Below are 20,193 nucleotides of genomic sequence, written 5' to 3'. Positions count from 1 at the left end.
AGCTCCTGCTGCTGTGCTCCCACCTGCTGCCAGCCAACATGCTGCAGGACAGTCTGCTGCAGAACAACCTGCTGTAAGCCGTCTTGCTGCACGTCCACCTGCTGCCCGCCTTCATGTTGCCAACCTACATGCTGCAGAACAGTTTGCTGCCGCACAACTTGTTGCGAGCCCACCTGCTGTGTGCCCAGCTGCTGCCAACCTTGCTGCCAGCCATGCTGCTGTGACTCTAGTTGCTGCCAGCCTTCGTGCTGTCATCCAGCTTGCTGCAGAACATGCTGCTGTGAAACTACCTGCTGCAGGCCCACCTGTTGTGGGACCAGCTGCTGCCACCCATCCTGTTGTTGATCAACTTGCTCTCCAGAATGTGCAGTGATTGTGCTCAGCGGGCCGCCCATCTTCCTACTCCAGGCTTTTGCTCTCAACCCCTCCCTTGCTGACCAGTGTTCCCTCTCGCATCTTGCTCCGGGAAAATCTTAGACTCTCTGAAGTGTAGTACCATCCGTTCCGCGTTCTCTCACCTGTGCTGACACCTTTGTGGGTAAACTACCAGCTCCATGTCCCTTGGCTGCAGAGGAGAATGACCTCCATTTTCTTGTTCCCGATCGACAAGGCTCTAGCTTCCCGTGACTGTCCTTCCATCTGGTCCTCATGCATGAACAACAGAGAGGAAGTTCTCCTTTTCTGGTCCTAATCTGACCCAATGCACCCCCTTGGTTAGTTCCTGAGATTCCCTTCTTTGTAAGCACTCAGGTTTCATTTAGCTATTCCTTTGTGAAGTGGATGCTTCCGAGGGTCATTGTCTTTGTGTTCCATCTTATACTTTTTTTCCTTCCATGAATGTTTCTCGATGTTGTCACAGGACCCATGTAACTTCCTTATCTCTTAATAAACCCTGCTCGTTTGCGTAAACTTCCTTGTCCCTGCAATTTTGCGAGGTAGAGGTGATGACGCTGCCGGTGGTGATAATGCAGAAGATAGGCTTCTATCACGCATAAATCAAGCAAGGAATTGAATTCTTTTCCCCCTAAGAGGAATTGATTAGTGTGGCTCTCTATACACCTTCGGGGCTACTGGTAGGCAAGTCACAGCTGAATGACATGTACGTCCTGGCCCTGTCTCTTCTTTTCTTTGTGATGTTAGGCAAGATAGGCAACTTATTTGCCTCTGCCTTTCAGTCATTCGTAAAACGATGGGGCAGAACCAGGGAACCTCTGTGATGTTTTCCAGGTCTACATCTATGATCCCGTATCTGAAGGCTTACGAGGTGCCATGCTCTCTGATAAGCACTGAGGATGCAAAGAAAGGCAACGGTTTCAGTGCTAGAAGAGCTTCTGTTGTAGTGGTGGAGATAACAAGGAAATAGCTAGCTATATACCACGTCTGCATCTACCTATGTGTTATAGACACACACGGCAACACACGGATGCATATTAACGTTCATGGACGCATAAATGTGGGCTTTTATATTCTTTCCTACATCCACATATAAGCTTAGCGTTTTGTTATGTGCGTACAGAGAGAAAGGCGTTTACAGAGACAGACGTGGAAAGAGACAGAGGCAGACGGACAGGGCAGACACAGCAACAGCCACAGCCGTAGAGAGACTGAGACAGAGGGAGTCAAAGAGATTAAGTGCCCAGAAAAAGGTAGATGCAGAGTGGCAGAGACAGAGAAGAAAGAAAGACAGATAGAAAGGCAGAGAGCCAGAGAAGGATATCCACTGCAAGAGATGGAGACAGATCTAGAGAGAGAGAGAGAGGGAAAGATAGATAGATAGATAGATAGATAGATAGATAGATAGATAGATAGGGAGATAGAGAGAGAGGGGGAGAGAGAGAGAGAGCGAGAGAGCGAGAGAGCGAGAGCGAGCGAGCGAGCGAGAGAGAGAGCGAGAGAGAGAGAGAGAGAGAGACAGAGAGAGAGAGAGAGAGGGAGGGAGGGAGAGAGAGAGAGATGTTAAGAGAGGGGAGGAGAAATACCACCAGATTCACAGAGGCACAGAGAGTGAGACCGATTGACGCCACAAGGTCATAGTGCAAGAGGGAGGGAGATCCTATATTCCCTTCGGAGCAGTTGTGATATCCTGAGTAGGAGAATCCCATTGAAGATAGTATTAGATCGAGAGACTTGGCAGCCATGTGCCAGGAAAATTGTGTCATGAAAGTGTCCTATTAGGAGCAAGTTCATCGTCAATGACTTACATGACTCAGAGGACCCTAAGGTCCTCTCCACATTCATTCACATTCTGTGATGCCTCGACTGTGTGCCTTGAAGATGGAGTCCACTTTTGAGCACCTTGGCCTGTACTTCTACTGCAGCAGTGAGGGTCAGGTGACAGAGAAGAAGCAATGGTCCCCAAAGTAGGCCATCTTCCTGAGACAGCACCTTCTTTGCCGCGTCCCAATCTGGCTTTCTCTCTGATGTAGTCTATCGTCCGATTTGTGACTTTTCCCCTACGTTGAAGGGCTGAAAACCAAGGGAGTAGGCACCTTGCGAATTGGCATACTTTGCGGCTGCAGTGCAGGTTGGGCTAAAGCCCTTTCCAGAGAAGAAGGACAGATGCCATAGAGCTGGGACCAGTGCAAAGACGCCTGAGTTCATGAGTGCAGTATGTGAAATGCAAAGCATTCTAGTCACCCTTGCATTTAGCCCTTTCTGGACGACTCCTAAAGAGCCAGTGTCTGGTCATAGTTAAGAGGATTGGCTTTGAAGTGTGGAAGACTTGTCTAACTTCACTCTTCAGACATTTGACTCTGGTGAAGACATTTAAGACCACACTGCCTTGGTTGCAGAGCAGTTTCCAATCTGCCTTGGCAGAGGGAGAAGTAGTTCCGTCAAAGGGCTTCCCACACTAATGAAATTATGAGGCTCTCTTAGGCCCTCCTCAAAGAAGGCCATCTGTGAAGGCTATATGCAAGAGTGCCTTGGTTCTGCCTGCACTGGATTGATATATCTGTGAAACATTCCAGCTCTGTTTATCTCAAAATCCCTCAAGATAAGAGAGAAAAGTTCTCAGGAGACTTGGATTTTTCCAGATTCATCTGTAGAAGTAGACTTGAGAATCCAGGATAGAAGTAGAGCCAGTTTTTGTGACTTTTGTCCAGCTATGCGGCCTCATGTGTGAGATGAAACCAGGATGGTGCCTCAAGTGGTCATTGTGAGCGAGAAGGAAATGTCTCCTGGCATCGTGAGTTGTCAAAGATTATTTCCCCAGAAGTCTCTAAGCCATTATTAAACCACATAGGTAGCACGGGCCTGCGATTTTGCTCTTTTCCCCATTAGATCCCCCTGTACTAACACACCTGCAGAGTGTTACTTGCATCCTACGTTGTGCAATTGTTCTTGGTTCTTACTGACCTGTTCTCTCACCTGCTCCAAAGTGTTGCGCCCCCCCCCCGCTTCCCCCAACGCTCTCCACTTTCCTTCACCTGTACCCTCTGGACCGTGGAAGATTTTCAGTATTCCAGAAATTGCCTACTTCCTTCTCATTGACTTGACTTCCTTTCAAACTTCCCTCGGACGTCTTCCAGGTCTTTGTTCTTTGAGTCCCGTGAGTGGTTTGTGAGGCACAGGGTCCAGGGAGGTAGGTGCTCCTTGAGCAAGGGAGGTGGAGGTTCAAATGTCACCTCAAACACTTGTGCATTTTGGAGTCCGGGGGAAGTTTCTTATCGTATGGGAGTCTCTTCAGTGAAATGAGGATGGAATCGCACCTTCCTGCCAGCGTTGTTGTGAGGCTGAAAATGAGATGGAAAGTTGAATGTGATTTCAGAACATTAGCATTCTCCCAAAACGTGGGCTATTTCAGGAAGACACACTTCTTCTCGTGAGAACTCATCGTCCTTCGTGTCTTCTTCATATTTGTGCAGAGACACAGTGAAAGTGAAGGAGAGACAGAGAACAGAGACACGGAGAGAAGTCAAATAAGAGGAAGCGTTAATCCAAGGTGCTTGAGCTTGATGAGGATACCAGGAAGAAGTGGCATGTGGGTGAAAAGAAGGGGATTCAGAATTATTGAAGCAAAACAAAGGCACAGACTAAAGGGTGGACTAAGGATGGAAATGCCTTTGCATATTACATGGCAGAGCATCATTGGATGTTCTGAAGAACGGATAAAGAAACGTATTTCCTCCTTAACCAGGGATACATGGGGAAATATCAGGATAGCAGAATGTATGCCTTCTGAGACAAGTTTCTGCATAGGACTTTGGCTTCACTGTTTCGTTTGTCACAAAGCTGGGTACCATCTGAGGTGGGAAATAACTGAAAAACGCAGAAAACTTCCATTCTAGCGTAGGGTCAAGTGAAAGGACCGTATCTCTGAATTCATTTAGAGAGTGACCTGAAATATGAGGAACTTTAAGAATTCCGGGGTGGTGACTTTTCCAAAAGTCAGAGAGGTATTTCGACATGGAGAAGTCTGGTGAGGTGAGCAGGATCACAGAGCCAATATGAGGAGTTGCAGTTCGCAAAACAGAAAAATGAGGCCGACGACATTTTTCACAGCAGCTTCATGAGATGTTCCAAGAACCTGCAAAGCAACCCAGGACAGGTATTATTATCCTCATGTTACGGAGAAGGCAGTTAAGGTTCACGGAAGTCTGATAGGTAGGACAAAGTCGTGTAGCAGCTAGGTAGTCGCGGTAGAATTTTTATCGTGGACTTCTACCTCTAAAATCAGTGATACGGACACAGAGTCACAAGCTCTCACTTGTATGCTTCCTGTTACATTTAAAGTTGCCACCGAGCAAGGGTGGAAGAAGAAGAGACGGTGAAATAATTTTCATCTGACCCACGATCTGGCAGGATCTGATGATCACGTGAAGGGACTACTCTGCATAGCGCTGGTTGACACTTCCTTGATGCTTAAGAATTTCCTTGAGGAAAAATTTTCTATTGTCTCTGCAGAAAACGACAGGATGAATGCAGGGGAGGAGTCAGCTAAGGCATTTATTCTAATAAGATTCCCAGTGACACTTAGTCAACAAGCATGAAGCGACATAATTGTCCAACGCTCTAGAACCGAAGGAATAAACAGTAACAAGGAAGGATGCTGCTGCATGGGCTCAATTTCACCTTGTGAGGTGGAACAGGTATATAAAGACCTAGAAGAGGAGACGTCCTCAGACTCTTGGAAACCCGTTCCTCTGCTACTGCACAGAAACCTCCCCCACCCCAGACCATGGTCAGCTCCTGCTGCTGTGCTCCCACCTGCTGCCAGCCAACATGCTGCAGGACAGTCTGCTGCAGAACAACCTGCTGTAAGCCGTCTTGCTGCACGTCCACCTGCTGCCCGCCTTCATGTTGCCAACCTACATGCTGCAGAACAGTTTGCTGCCGCACAACTTGTTGCGAGCCCACCTGCTGTGTGCCCAGCTGCTGCCAACCTTGCTGCCAGCCATGCTGCTGTGACTCTAGTTGCTGCCAGCCTTCGTGCTGTCATCCAGCTTGCTGCAGAACATGCTGCTGTGAAACTACCTGCTGCAGGCCCACCTGTTGTGGGACCAGCTGCTGCCACCCATCCTGTTGTTGATCAACTTGCTCTCCAGAATGTGCAGTGATTGTGCTCAGCGGGCCGCCCATCTTCCTACTCCAGGCTTTTGCTCTCAACCCCTCCCTTGCTGACCAGTGTTCCCTCTCGCATCTTGCTCCGGGAAAATCTTAGACTCTCTGAAGTGTAGTACCATCCGTTCCGCGTTCTCTCACCTGTGCTGACACCTTTGTGGGTAAACTACCAGCTCCATGTCCCTTGGCTGCAGAGGAGAATGACCTCCATTTTCTTGTTCCCGATCGACAAGGCTCTAGCTTCCCGTGACTGTCCTTCCATCTGGTCCTCATGCATGAACAACAGAGAGGAAGTTCTCCTTTTCTGGTCCTAATCTGACCCAATGCACCCCCTTGGTTAGTTCCTGAGATTCCCTTCTTTGTAAGCACTCAGGTTTCATTTAGCTATTCCTTTGTGAAGTGGATGCTTCCGAGGGTCATTGTCTTTGTGTTCCATCTTATACTTTTTTTCCTTCCATGAATGTTTCTCGATGTTGTCACAGGACCCATGTAACTTCTTTATCTCTTAATAAACCCTGCTCGTTTGCGTAAACTTCCTTGTCCCTGCAATTTTGCGAGGTAGAGGTGATGACGCTGCCGGTGGTGATAATGCAGAAGATAGGCTTCTATCACGCATAAATCAAGCAAGGAATTGAATTCTTTTCCCCCTAAGAGGAATTGATTAGTGTGGCTCTCTATACACCTTCGGGGCTACTGGTAGGCAAGTCACAGCTGAATGACATGTACGTCCTGGCCCTGTCTCTTCTTTTCTTTGTGATGTTAGGCAAGATAGGCAACTTATTTGCCTCTGCCTTTCAGTCATTCGTAAAACGATGGGGCAGAACCAGGGAACCTCTGTGATGTTTTCCAGGTCTACATCTATGATCCCGTATCTGAAGGCTTACGAGGTGCCATGCTCTCTGATAAGCACTGAGGATGCAAAGAAAGGCAACGGTTTCAGTGCTAGAAGAGCTTCTGTTGTAGTGGTGGAGATAACAAGGAAATAGCTAGCTATATACCACGTCTGCATCTACCTATGTGTTATAGACACACACGGCAACACACGGATGCATATTAACGTTCATGGACGCATAAATGTGGGCTTTTATATTCTTTCCTACATCCACATATAAGCTTAGCGTTTTGTTATGTGCGTACAGAGAGAAAGGCGTTTACAGAGACAGACGTGGAAAGAGACAGAGGCAGACGGACAGGGCAGACACAGCAACAGCCACAGCCGTAGAGAGACTGAGACAGAGGGAGTCAAAGAGATTAAGTGCCCAGAAAAAGGTAGATGCAGAGTGGCAGAGACAGAGAAGAAAGAAAGACAGATAGAAAGGCAGAGAGCCAGAGAAGGATATCCACTGCAAGAGATGGAGACAGATCTAGAGAGAGAGAGAGAGGGAAAGATAGATAGATAGATAGATAGATAGATAGATAGATAGATAGATAGGGAGATAGATAGGGAGATAGAGAGAGAGGGGGAGAGAGAGAGAGAGCGAGAGAGCGAGAGAGCGAGAGCGAGCGAGCGAGCGAGAGAGAGAGCGAGAGAGAGAGAGAGAGAGACAGAGAGAGAGAGAGAGAGGGAGGGAGGGAGAGAGAGAGAGATGTTAAGAGAGGGGAGGAGAAATACCACCAGATTCACAGAGGCACAGAGAGTGAGACCGATTGACGCCACAAGGTCATAGTGCAAGAGGGAGGGAGATCCTATATTCCCTTCGGAGCAGTTGTGATATCCTGAGTAGGAGAATCCCATTGAAGATAGTATTAGATCGAGAGACTTGGCAGCCATGTGCCAGGAAAATTGTGTCATGAAAGTGTCCTATTAGGAGCAAGTTCATCGTCAATGACTTACATGACTCAGAGGACCCTAAGGTCCTCTCCACATTCATTCACATTCTGTGATGCCTCGACTGTGTGCCTTGAAGATGGAGTCCACTTTTGAGCACCTTGGCCTGTACTTCTACTGCAGCAGTGAGGGTCAGGTGACAGAGAAGAAGCAATGGTCCCCAAAGTAGGCCATCTTCCTGAGACAGCACCTTCTTTGCCGCGTCCCAATCTGGCTTTCTCTCTGATGTAGTCTATCGTCCGATTTGTGACTTTTCCCCTACGTTGAAGGGCTGAAAACCAAGGGAGTAGGCACCTTGCGAATTGGCATACTTTGCGGCTGCAGTGCAGGTTGGGCTAAAGCCCTTTCCAGAGAAGAAGGACAGATGCCATAGAGCTGGGACCAGTGCAAAGACGCCTGAGTTCATGAGTGCAGTATGTGAAATGCAAAGCATTCTAGTCACCCTTGCATTTAGCCCTTTCTGGACGACTCCTAAAGAGCCAGTGTCTGGTCATAGTTAAGAGGATTGGCTTTGAAGTGTGGAAGACTTGTCTAACTTCACTCTTCAGACATTTGACTCTGGTGAAGACATTTAAGACCACACTGCCTTGGTTGCAGAGCAGTTTCCAATCTGCCTTGGCAGAGGGAGAAGTAGTTCCGTCAAAGGGCTTCCCACACTAATGAAATTATGAGGCTCTCTTAGGCCCTCCTCAAAGAAGGCCATCTGTGAAGGCTATATGCAAGAGTGCCTTGGTTCTGCCTGCACTGGATTGATATATCTGTGAAACATTCCAGCTCTGTTTATCTCAAAATCCCTCAAGATAAGAGAGAAAAGTTCTCAGGAGACTTGGATTTTTCCAGATTCATCTGTAGAAGTAGACTTGAGAATCCAGGATAGAAGTAGAGCCAGTTTTTGTGACTTTTGTCCAGCTATGCGGCCTCATGTGTGAGATGAAACCAGGATGGTGCCTCAAGTGGTCATTGTGAGCGAGAAGGAAATGTCTCCTGGCATCGTGAGTTGTCAAAGATTATTTCCCCAGAAGTCTCTAAGCCATTATTAAACCACATAGGTAGCACGGGCCTGCGATTTTGCTCTTTTCCCCATTAGATCCCCCTGTACTAACACACCTGCAGAGTGTTACTTGCATCCTACGTTGTGCAATTGTTCTTGGTTCTTACTGACCTGTTCTCTCACCTGCTCCAAAGTGTTGCGCCCCCCCCCCCTTCCCCCAACGCTCTCCACTTTCCTTCACCTGTACCCTCTGGAACGTGGAAGATTTTCAGTATTCCAGAAATTGCCTACTTCCTTCTCATTGACTTGACTTCCTTTCAAACTTCCCTCGGACGTCTTCCAGGTCTTTGTTCTTTGAGTCCCGTGAGTGGTTTGTGAGGCACAGGGTCCAGGGAGGTAGGTGCTCCTTGAGCAAGGGAGGTGGAGGTTCAAATGTCACCTCAAACACTTGTGCATTTTGGAGTCCGGGGGAAGTTTCTTATCGTATGGGAGTCTCTTCAGTGAAATGAGGATGGAATCGCACCTTCCTGCCAGCGTTGTTGTGAGGCTGAAAATGAGATGGAAAGTTGAATGTGATTTCAGAACATTAGCATTCTCCCAAAACGTGGGCTATTTCAGGAAGACACACTTCTTCTCGTGAGAACTCATCGTCCTTCGTGTCTTCTTCATATTTGTGCAGAGACACAGTGAAAGTGAAGGAGAGACAGAGAACAGAGACACGGAGAGAAGTCAAATAAGAGGAAGCGTTAATCCAAGGTGCTTGAGCTTGATGAGGATACCAGGAAGAAGTGGCATGTGGGTGAAAAGAAGGGGATTCAGAATTATTGAAGCAAAACAAAGGCACAGACTAAAGGGTGGACTAAGGATGGAAATGCCTTTGCATATTACATGGCAGAGCATCATTGGATGTTCTGAAGAACGGATAAAGAAACGTATTTCCTCCTTAACCAGGGATACATGGGGAAATATCAGGATAGCAGAATGTATGCCTTCTGAGACAAGTTTCTGCATAGGACTTTGGCTTCACTGTTTCGTTTGTCACAAAGCTGGGTACCATCTGAGGTGGGAAATAACTGAAAAACGCAGAAAACTTCCATTCTAGCGTAGGGTCAAGTGAAAGGACCGTATCTCTGAATTCATTTAGAGAGTGACCTGAAATATGAGGAACTTTAAGAATTCCGGGGTGGTGACTTTTCCAAAAGTCAGAGAGGTATTTCGACATGGAGAAGTCTGGTGAGGTGAGCAGGATCACAGAGCCAATATGAGGAGTTGCAGTTCGCAAAACAGAAAAATGAGGCCGACGACATTTTTCACAGCAGCTTCATGAGATGTTCCAAGAACCTGCAAAGCAACCCAGGACAGGTATTATTATCCTCATGTTACGGAGAAGGCAGTTAAGGTTCACGGAAGTCTGATAGGTAGGACAAAGTCGTGTAGCAGCTAGGTAGTCGCGGTAGAATTTTTATCGTGGACTTCTACCTCTAAAATCAGTGATACGGACACAGAGTCACAAGCTCTCACTTGTATGCTTCCTGTTACATTTAAAGTTGCCACCGAGCAAGGGTGGAAGAAGAAGAGACGGTGAAATAATTTTCATCTGACCCACGATCTGGCAGGATCTGATGATCACGTGAAGGGACTACTCTGCATAGCGCTGGTTGACACTTCCTTGATGCTTAAGAATTTCCTTGAGGAAAAATTTTCTATTGTCTCTGCAGAAAACGACAGGATGAATGCAGGGGAGGAGTCAGCTAAGGCATTTATTCTAATAAGATTCCCAGTGACACTTAGTCAACAAGCATGAAGCGACATAATTGTCCAACGCTCTAGAACCGAAGGAATAAACAGTAACAAGGAAGGATGCTGCTGCATGGGCTCAATTTCACCTTGTGAGGTGGAACAGGTATATAAAGACCTAGAAGAGGAGACGTCCTCAGACTCTTGGAAACCCGTTCCTCTGCTACTGCACAGAAACCTCCCCCACCCCAGACCATGGTCAGCTCCTGCTGCTGTGCTCCCACCTGCTGCCAGCCAACATGCTGCAGGACAGTCTGCTGCAGAACAACCTGCTGTAAGCCGTCTTGCTGCACGTCCACCTGCTGCCCGCCTTCATGTTGCCAACCTACATGCTGCAGAACAGTTTGCTGCCGCACAACTTGTTGCGAGCCCACCTGCTGTGTGCCCAGCTGCTGCCAACCTTGCTGCCAGCCATGCTGCTGTGACTCTAGTTGCTGCCAGCCTTCGTGCTGTCATCCAGCTTGCTGCAGAACATGCTGCTGTGAAACTACCTGCTGCAGGCCCACCTGTTGTGGGACCAGCTGCTGCCACCCATCCTGTTGTTGATCAACTTGCTCTCCAGAATGTGCAGTGATTGTGCTCAGCGGGCCGCCCATCTTCCTACTCCAGGCTTTTGCTCTCAACCCCTCCCTTGCCGACCAGTGTTCCCTCTCGCATCTTGCTCCGGGAAAATCTTAGACTCTCTGAAGTGTAGTACCATCCGTTCCGCGTTCTCTCACCTGTGCTGACACCTTTGTGGGTAAACTACCAGCTCCATGTCCCTTGGCTGCAGAGGAGAATGACCTCCATTTTCTTGTTCCCGATCGACAAGGCTCTAGCTTCCCGTGACTGTCCTTCCATCTGGTCCTCATGCATGAACAACAGAGAGGAAGTTCTCCTTTTCTGGTCCTAATCTGACCCAATGCACCCCCTTGGTTAGTTCCTGAGATTCCCTTCTTTGTAAGCACTCAGGTTTCATTTAGCTATTCCTTTGTGAAGTGGATGCTTCCGAGGGTCATTGTCTTTGTGTTCCATCTTATACTTTTTTTCCTTCCATGAATGTTTCTCGATGTTGTCACAGGACCCATGTAACTTCCTTATCTCTTAATAAACCCTGCTCGTTTGCGTAAACTTCCTTGTCCCTGCAATTTTGCGAGGTAGAGGTGATGACGCTGCCGGTGGTGATAATGCAGAAGATAGGCTTCTATCACGCATAAATCAAGCAAGGAATTGAATTCTTTTCCCCCTAAGAGGAATTGATTAGTGTGGCTCTCTATACACCTTCGGGGCTACTGGTAGGCAAGTCACAGCTGAATGACATGTACGTCCTGGCCCTGTCTCTTCTTTTCTTTGTGATGTTAGGCAAGATAGGCAACTTATTTGCCTCTGCCTTTCAGTCATTCGTAAAACGATGGGGCAGAACCAGGGAACCTCTGTGATGTTTTCCAGGTCTACATCTATGATCCCGTATCTGAAGGCTTACGAGGTGCCATGCTCTCTGATAAGCACTGAGGATGCAAAGAAAGGCAACGGTTTCAGTGCTAGAAGAGCTTCTGTTGTAGTGGTGGAGATAACAAGGAAATAGCTAGCTATATACCACGTCTGCATCTACCTATGTGTTATAGACACACACGGCAACACACGGATGCATATTAACGTTCATGGACGCATAAATGTGGGCTTTTATATTCTTTCCTACATCCACATATAAGCTTAGCGTTTTGTTATGTGCGTACAGAGAGAAAGGCGTTTACAGAGACAGACGTGGAAAGAGACAGAGGCAGACGGACAGGGCAGACACAGCAACAGCCACAGCCGTAGAGAGACTGAGACAGAGGGAGTCAAAGAGATTAAGTGCCCAGAAAAAGGTAGATGCAGAGTGGCAGAGACAGAGAAGAAAGAAAGACAGATAGAAAGGCAGAGAGCCAGAGAAGGATATCCACTGCAAGAGATGGAGACAGATCTAGAGAGAGAGAGAGAGGGAAAGATAGATAGATAGATAGATAGATAGATAGATAGATAGATAGATAGGGAGATAGATAGGGAGATAGAGAGAGAGGGGGAGAGAGAGAGAGAGAGAGAGAGCGAGAGAGCGAGAGCGAGCGAGCGAGCGAGAGAGAGAGCGAGAGAGAGAGAGAGAGAGACAGAGAGAGAGAGAGAGAGGGAGGGAGGGAGAGAGAGAGAGATGTTAAGAGAGGGGAGGAGAAATACCACCAGATTCACAGAGGCACAGAGAGTGAGACCGATTGACGCCACAAGGTCATAGTGCAAGAGAGAGGGAGATCCTATATTCCCTTCGGAGCAGTTGTGATATCCTGAGTAGGAGAATCCCATTGAAGATAGTATTAGATCGAGAGACTTGGCAGCCATGTGCCAGGAAAATTGTGTCATGAAAGTGTCCTATTAGGAGCAAGTTCATCGTCAATGACTTACATGACTCAGAGGACCCTAAGGTCCTCTCCACATTCATTCACATTCTGTGATGCCTCGACTGTGTGCCTTGAAGATGGAGTCCACTTTTGAGCACCTTGGCCTGTACTTCTACTGCAGCAGTGAGGGTCAGGTGACAGAGAAGAAGCAATGGTCCCCAAAGTAGGCCATCTTCCTGAGACAGCACCTTCTTTGCCGCGTCCCAATCTGGCTTTCTCTCTGATGTAGTCTATCGTCCGATTTGTGACTTTTCCCCTACGTTGAAGGGCTGAAAACCAAGGGAGTAGGCACCTTGCGAATTGGCATACTTTGCGGCTGCAATGCAGGTTGGGCTAAAGCCCTTTCCAGAGAAGAAGGACAGATGCCATAGAGCTGGGACCAGTGCAAAGACGCCTGAGTTCATGAGTGCAGTATGTGAAATGCAAAGCATTCTAGTCACCCTTGCATTTAGCCCTTTCTGGACGACTCCTAAAGAGCCAGTGTCTGGTCATAGTTAAGAGGATTGGCTTTGAAGTGTGGAAGACTTGTCTAACTTCACTCTTCAGACATTTGACTCTGGTGAAGACATTTAAGACCACACTGCCTTGGTTGCAGAGCAGTTTCCAATCTGCCTTGGCAGAGGGAGAAGTAGTTCCGTCAAAGGGCTTCCCACACTAATGAAATTATGAGGCTCTCTTAGGCCCTCCTCAAAGAAGGCCATCTGTGAAGGCTATATGCAAGAGTGCCTTGGTTCTGCCTGCACTGGATTGATATATCTGTGAAACATTCCAGCTCTGTTTATCTCAAAATCCCTCAAGATAAGAGAGAAAAGTTCTCAGGAGACTTGGATTTTTCCAGATTCATCTGTAGAAGTAGACTTGAGAATCCAGGATAGAAGTAGAGCCAGTTTTTGTGACTTTTGTCCAGCTATGCGGCCTCATGTGTGAGATGAAACCAGGATGGTGCCTCAAGTGGTCATTGTGAGCGAGAAGGAAATGTCTCCTGGCATCGTGAGTTGTCAAAGATTATTTCCCCAGAAGTCTCTAAGCCATTATTAAACCACATAGGTAGCACGGGCCTGCGATTTTGCTCTTTTCCCCATTAGATCCCCCTGTACTAACACACCTGCAGAGTGTTACTTGCATCCTACGTTGTGCAATTGTTCTTGGTTCTTACTGACCTGTTCTCTCACCTGCTCCAAAGTGTTGCGCCCCCCCCCCTTCCCCAACGCTCTCCACTTTCCTTCACCTGTACCCTCTGGAACGTGGAAGATTTTCAGTATTCCAGAAATTGCCTACTTCCTTCTCATTGACTTGACTTCCTTTCAAACTTCCCTCGGACGTCTTCCAGGTCTTTGTTCTTTGAGTCCCGTGAGTGGTTTGTGAGGCACAGGGTCCAGGGAGGTAGGTGCTCCTTGAGCAAGGGAGGTGGAGGTTCAAATGTCACCTCAAACACTTGTGCATTTTGGAGTCCGGGGGAAGTTTCTTATCGTATGGGAGTCTCTTCAGTGAAATGAGGATGGAATCGCACCTTCCTGCCAGCGTTGTTGTGAGGCTGAAAATGAGATGGAAAGTTGAATGTGATTTCAGAACATTAGCATTCTCCCAAAACGTGGGCTATTTCAGGAAGACACACTTCTTCTCGTGAGAACTCATCGTCCTTCGTGTCTTCTTCATATTTGTCCAGAGACACAGTGAAAGTGAAGGAGAGACAGAGAACAGAGACACGGAGAGAAGTCAAATAAGAGGAAGCGTTAATCCAAGGTGCTTGAGCTTGATGAGGATACCAGGAAGAAGTGGCATGTGGGTGAAAAGAAGGGGATTCAGAATTATTGAAGCAAAACAAAGGCACAGACTAAAGGGTGGACTAAGGATGGAAATGCCTTTGCATATTACATGGCAGAGCATCATTGGATGTTCTGAAGAACGGATAAAGAAACGTATTTCCTCCTTAACCAGGGATACATGGGGAAATATCAGGATAGCAGAATGTATGCCTTCTGAGACAAGTTTCTGCATAGGACTTTGGCTTCACTGTTTCGTTTGTCACAAAGCTGGGTACCATCTGAGGTGGGAAATAACTGAAAAACGCAGAAAACTTCCATTCTAGCGTAGGGTCAAGTGAAAGGACCGTATCTCTGAATTCATTTAGAGAGTGACCTGAAATATGAGGAACTTTAAGAATTCCGGGGTGGTGACTTTTCCAAAAGTCAGAGAGGTATTTCGACATGGAGAAGTCTGGTGAGGTGAGCAGGATCACAGAGCCAATATGAGGAGTTGCAGTTCGCAAAACAGAAAAATGAGGCCGACGACATTTTTCACAGCAGCTTCATGAGATGTTCCAAGAACCTGCAAAGCAACCCAGGACAGGTATTATTATCCTCATGTTACGGAGAAGGCAGTTAAGGTTCACGGAAGTCTGATAGGTAGGACAAAGTCGTGTAGCAGCTAGGTAGTCGCGGTAGAATTTTTATCGTGGACTTCTACCTCTAAAATCAGTGATACGGACACAGAGTCACAAGCTCTCACTTGTATGCTTCCTGTTACATTTAAAGTTGCCACCGAGCAAGGGTGGAAGAAGAAGAGACGGTGAAATAATTTTCATCTGACCCACGATCTGGCAGGATCTGATGATCACGTGAAGGGACTACTCTGCATAGCGCTGGTTGACACTTCCTTGATGCTTAAGAATTTCCTTGAGGAAAAATTTTCTATTGTCTCTGCAGAAAACGACAGGATGAATGCAGGGGAGGAGTCAGCTAAGGCATTTATTCTAATAAGATTCCCAGTGACACTTAGTCAACAAGCATGAAGCGACATAATTGTCCAACGCTCTAGAACCGAAGGAATAAACAGTAACAAGGAAGGATGCTGCTGCATGGGCTCAATTTCACCTTGTGAGGTGGAACAGGTATATAAAGACCTAGAAGAGGAGACGTCCTCAGACTCTTGGAAACCCGTTCCTCTGCTACTGCACAGAAACCTCCCCCACCCCAGACCATGGTCAGCTCCTGCTGCTGTGCTCCCACCTGCTGCCAGCCAACATGCTGCAGGACAGTCTGCTGCAGAACAACCTGCTGTAAGCCGTCTTGCTGCACGTCCACCTGCTGCCCGCCTTCATGTTGCCAACCTACATGCTGCAGAACAGTTTGCTGCCGCACAACTTGTTGCGAGCCCACCTGCTGTGTGCCCAGCTGCTGCCAACCTTGCTGCCAGCCATGCTGCTGTGACTCTAGTTGCTGCCAGCCTTCGTGCTGTCATCCAGCTTGCTGCAGAACATGCTGCTGTGAAACTACCTGCTGCAGGCCCACCTGTTGTGGGACCAGCTGCTGCCACCCATCCTGTTGTTGATCAACTTGCTCTCCAGAATGTGCAGTGATTGTGCTCAGCGGGCCGCCCATCTTCCTACTCCAGGCTTTTGCTCTCAACCCCTCCCTTGCTGACCAGTGTTCCCTCTCGCATCTTGCTCCGGGAAAATCTTAGACTCTCTGAAGTGTAGTACCATCCGTTCCGCGTTCTCTCACCTGTGCTGACACCTTTGTGGGTAAACTACCAGCTCCATGTCCCTTGGCTGCAGAGGAGAATGACCTCCATTTTCTTGTTCCCGATCGACAAGGCTCTAGCTTCCCGTGACTGTCCTTCCATCTGGTCCTCATGCATGAACAACAGAGAGGAAGTTCTCCTTTTCTGGTCCTAATCTGACCCAATGCACCCCCTTGGTTAGTTCCTGAGATTCCCTTCTTTGTAAGCACTCAGGTTTCATTTAGCTATTCCTTTGTGAAGTGGATGCTTCCGAGGGTCATTGTCTTTGTGTTCCATCTTATACTTTTTTTCCTTCCATGAATGTTTCTCGATGTTGTCACAGGACCCATGTAACTTCTTTATCTCTTAATAAACCCTGCTCGTTTGCGTAAACTTCCTTGTCCCTGCAATTTTGCGAGGTAGAGGTGATGACGCTGCCGGTGGTGATAATGCAGAAGATAGGCTTCTATCACGCATAAATCAAGCAAGGAATTGAATTCTTTTCCCCCTAAGAGGAATTGATTAGTGTGGCTCTCTATACACCTTCGGGGCTACTGGTAGGCAAGTCACAGCTGAATGACATGTACGTCCTGGCCCTGTCTCTTCTTTTCTTTGTGATGTTAGGCAAGATAGGCAACTTATTTGCCTCTGCCTTTCAGTCATTCGTAAAACGATGGGGCAGAACCAGGGAACCTCTGTGATGTTTTCCAGGTCTACATCTATGATCCCGTATCTGAAGGCTTACGAGGTGCCATGCTCTCTGATAAGCACTGAGGATGCAAAGAAAGGCAACGGTTTCAGTGCTAGAAGAGCTTCTGTTGTAGTGGTGGAGATAACAAGGAAATAGCTAGCTATATACCACGTCTGCATCTACCTATGTGTTATAGACACACACGGCAACACACGGATGCATATTAACGTTCATGGACGCATAAATGTGGGCTTTTATATTCTTTCCTACATCCACATATAAGCTTAGCGTTTTGTTATGTGCGTACAGAGAGAAAGGCGTTTAGAGAGACAGACGTGGAAAGAGACAGAGGCAGACGGACAGGGCAGACACAGCAACAGCCACAGCCGTAGAGAGACTGAGACAGAGGGAGTCAAAGAGATTAAGTGCCCAGAAAAAGGTAGATGCAGAGTGGCAGAGACAGAGAAGAAAGAAAGACAGATAGAAAGGCAGAGAGCCAGAGAAGGATATCCACTGCAAGAGATGGAGACAGATCTAGAGAGAGAGAGAGAGGGAAAGATAGATAGATAGATAGATAGATAGATAGATAGATAGATAGGGAGATAGATAGGGAGATAGAGAGAGAGGGGGAGAGAGAGAGAGAGCGAGAGAGCGAGAGAGCGAGAGCGAGCGAGCGAGAGAGAGAGCGAGAGAGAGAGAGAGAGAGACAGAGAGAGAGAGAGAGAGGGAGGGAGGGAGAGAGAGAGAGATGTTAAGAGAGGGGAGGAGAAATACCACCAGATTCACAGAGGCACAGAGAGTGAGACCGATTGACGCCACAAGGTCATAGTGCAAGAGAGAGGGAGATCCTATATTCCCTTCGGAGCAGTTGTGATATCCTGAGTAGGAGAATCCCATTGAAGATAGTATTAGATCGAGAGACTTGGCAGCCATGTGCCAGGAAAATTGTGTCATGAAAGTGTCCTATTAGGAGCAAGTTCATCGTCAATGACTTACATGACTCAGAGGACCCTAAGGTCCTCTCCACATTCATTCACATTCTGTGATGCCTCGACTGTGTGCCTTGAAGATGGAGTCCACTTTTGAGCACCTTGGCCTGTACTTCTACTGCAGCAGTGAGGGTCAGGTGACAGAGAAGAAGCAATGGTCCCCAAAGTAGGCCATCTTCCTGAGACAGCACCTTCTTTGCCGCGTCCCAATCTGGCTTTCTCTCTGATGTAGTCTATCGTCCGATTTGTGACTTTTCCCCTACGTTGAAGGGCTGAAAACCAAGGGAGTAGGCACCTTGCGAATTGGCATACTTTGCGGCTGCAGTGCAGGTTGGGCTAAAGCCCTTTCCAGAGAAGAAGGACAGATGCCATAGAGCTGGGACCAGTGCAAAGACGCCTGAGTTCATGAGTGCAGTATGTGAAATGCAAAGCATTCTAGTCACCCTTGCATTTAGCCCTTTCTGGACGACTCCTAAAGAGCCAGTGTCTGGTCATAGTTAAGAGGATTGGCTTTGAAGTGTGGAAGACTTGTCTAACTTCACTCTTCAGACATTTGACTCTGGTGAAGACATTTAAGACCACACTGCCTTGGTTGCAGAGCAGTTTCCAATCTGCCTTGGCAGAGGGAGAAGTAGTTCCGTCAAAGGGCTTCCCACACTAATGAAATTATGAGGCTCTCTTAGGCCCTCCTCAAAGAAGGCCATCTGTGAAGGCTATATGCAAGAGTGCCTTGGTTCTGCCTGCACTGGATTGATATATCTGTGAAACATTCCAGCTCTGTTTATCTCAAAATCCCTCAAGATAAGAGAGAAAAGTTCTCAGGAGACTTGGATTTTTCCAGATTCATCTGTAGAAGTAGACTTGAGAATCCAGGATAGAAGTAGAGCCAGTTTTTGTGACTTTTGTCCAGCTATGCGGCCTCATGTGTGAGATGAAACCAGGATGGTGCCTCAAGTGGTCATTGTGAGCGAGAAGGAAATGTCTCCTGGCATCGTGAGTTGTCAAAGATTATTTCCCCAGAAGTCTCTAAGCCATTATTAAACCACATAGGTAGCACGGGCCTGCGATTTTGCTCTTTTCCCCATTAGATCCCCCTGTACTAACACACCTGCAGAGTGTTACTTGCATCCTACGTTGTGCAATTGTTCTTGGTTCTTACTGACCTGTTCTCTCACCTGCTCCAAAGTGTTGCCCCCCCCCCCCCTTCCCCCAACGCTCTCCACTTTCCTTCACCTGTACCCTCTGGAACGTGGAAGATTTTCAGTATTCCAGAAATTGCCTACTTCCTTCTCATTGACTTGACTTCCTTTCAAACTTCCCTCGGACGTCTTCCAGGTCTTTGTTCTTTGAGTCCCGTGAGTGGTTTGTGAGGCACAGGGTCCAGGGAGGTAGGTGCTCCTTGAGCAAGGGAGGTGGAGGTTCAAATGTCACCTCAAACACTTGTGCATTTTGGAGTCCGGGGGAAGTTTCTTATCGTATGGGAGTCTCTTCAGTGAAATGAGGATGGAATCGCACCTTCCTGCCAGCGTTGTTGTGAGGCTGAAAATGAGATGGAAAGTTGAATGTGATTTCAGAACATTAGCATTCTCCCAAAACGTGGGCTATTTCAGGAAGACACACTTCTTCTCGTGAGAACTCATCGTCCTTCGTGTCTTCTTCATATTTGTGCAGAGACACAGTGAAAGTGAAGGAGAGACAGAGAACAGAGACACGGAGAGAAGTCAAATAAGAGGAAGCGTTAATCCAAGGTGCTTGAGCTTGATGAGGATACCAGGAAGAAGTGGCATGTGGGTGAAAAGAAGGGGATTCAGAATTATTGAAGCAAAACAAAGGCACAGACTAAAGGGTGGACTAAGGATGGAAATGCCTTTGCATATTACATGGCAGAGCATCATTGGATGTTCTGAAGAACGGATAAAGAAACGTATTTCCTCCTTAACCAGGGATACATGGGGAAATATCAGGATAGCAGAATGTATGCCTTCTGAGACAAGCTTCTGCATAGGACTTTGGCTTCACTGTTTCGTTTGTCACAAAGCTGGGTACCATCTGAGGTGGGAAATAACTGAAAAACGCAGAAAACTTCCATTCTAGCGTAGGGTCAAGTGAAAGGACCGTATCTCTGAATTCATTTAGAGAGTGACCTGAAATATGAGGAACTTTAAGAATTCCGGGGTGGTGACTTTTCCAAAAGTCAGAGAGGTATTTCGACATGGAGAAGTCTGGTGAGGTGAGCAGGATCACAGAGCCAATATGAGGAGTTGCAGTTCGCAAAACAGAAAAATGAGGCCGACGACATTTTTCACAGCAGCTTCATGAGATGTTCCAAGAACCTGCAAAGCAACCCAGGACAGGTATTATTATCCTCATGTTACGGAGAAGGCAGTTAAGGTTCACGGAAGTCTGATAGGTAGGACAAAGTCGTG

The sequence above is a fragment of the Notamacropus eugenii genome, chromosome 2 (genome assembly GCF_028372415.1).
Source record: "Notamacropus eugenii isolate mMacEug1 chromosome 2, mMacEug1.pri_v2, whole genome shotgun sequence".
Lineage (NCBI taxonomy): Eukaryota > Metazoa > Chordata > Mammalia > Diprotodontia > Macropodidae > Notamacropus > Notamacropus eugenii.
The sequence above is the reverse complement of the archived record's forward strand: the minus strand, read 5'-3'. Positions refer to the sequence as shown.